Source organism: Sinocyclocheilus anshuiensis, unplaced genomic scaffold (genome assembly GCF_001515605.1).
Source record: "Sinocyclocheilus anshuiensis isolate Anshui unplaced genomic scaffold, SAMN03320099.WGS_v1.1 scaffold1141, whole genome shotgun sequence".
NCBI classification, from domain to species: Eukaryota; Metazoa; Chordata; class Actinopteri; order Cypriniformes; family Cyprinidae; genus Sinocyclocheilus; species Sinocyclocheilus anshuiensis.
In genome coordinates, this window is record NW_015554222.1 from 190,133 (window position 1) to 191,180 (window position 1,048).

A 1,048-nucleotide genomic window follows, 5' to 3' on the forward strand; every position below is an offset into this window, starting at 1 on the left:
ACAGCTTATGAAAGGAGCATGTTTTAATTAAGTTGTTATTTTTTAATACATTTTTTTACTGTATGTGTACTTAAAAGTACCATTCTGGCAGCAAGAACGATCCTGAACTAAATGAAGATTAATGTCTTGGCGTATGTGTTTATTGAACCAATCAGATAAGAGTAACTGGAGAGTCAGCGAGAGGCTCATTTGATTGGCTACTGATGATTTGGATTCAGTGTCGAAAATATTTCATTCAACAAAGCATCCACTGAGCTTCACAGGAAATGGAAGATTTCTATAAACACAGCGTCTCTTGTTGTTCACATTCCAGCTGCAGTGGGTACAATAGACTCAGCTGCCCCGAAACACATATCTCCAGCATCACTCTGGCTTGACCGCCAGCACAATAATAGCGGCCACATCTCCAGTGTTGTGTTCCTGTTGCCGGGGGAGACCCCAAGCCATTGTCCAAGGCACAAATATACTCACTTCCTGTGGGACGATGGCATAAAACCTGTGAGTCATATTAACAGTATTCAAGAAGACCGTAGGGAGCTGATCAGAACCTTAGTAGGCATCGCATATAGAGTCCTAAGACAGGAAGTGGTCACAGGGACTTATGAGAATTACTTGCATGTCTGCAATCAGAGTTAAAAGTAATCGTTAACTCACCCTTGATGTTCCAAACATGATTCTTTCTTCCGTGGAACATAAAGATAGATGAAAGATGAAGTAAAATCTAAAAAAAAAAAAATAATTAAATAAAATGTAAATATTAATTAAGGAATAGAAATGTTGGCTTGGTAACTAACTGAAACAAGTTTAAGAACTAAAATTACTAAAACCATTAACTGAAAAAAAATCTATATTAAAACCCCCAAAATAAAAATAACCCTAATAAAAATGCACACAACACAATTACTAGAACTTAAACTAAAATTGAAAATATTAAAATAAAAGCAAATATAAATTTGAATAAATACTATAATACAGAAATAATTCTAAAACAACTCGTGCTTTATGTATTCTGCTATTTTTATGTAGAGAACAGATGCAAATAACGACT